We start from the raw sequence: 226 nt of genomic DNA, 5'->3' as shown, positions 1-226 counted from the left end.
GGGCCTGGGGGCGGGGCCCGACTTATAATGGGCGGTCCGGTGGGTGGGCGGGGCTTCCAAGTGAGGCGAGGCGGCAATAAAGAATGGGCGGGGCTTAAACGCGACAGGGCGGGGCTGGGGATCTGAGTTCCATCGAAGCCAATTTAAGCAACCTTTATTATTATTTATTATTATTATCATTATTATATTAGAATTTAACTCAGTCCTCGGGGTTAAGGACATTTAT

Source organism: Podarcis gaigeae (assembly GCF_964106915.1).
Source record: "Podarcis gaigeae genome assembly, chromosome: 13".
NCBI lineage: Eukaryota > Metazoa > Chordata > Lepidosauria > Squamata > Lacertidae > Podarcis > Podarcis gaigeae.
The sequence above is the reverse complement of the archived record's forward strand: the minus strand, read 5'-3'. Positions refer to the sequence as shown.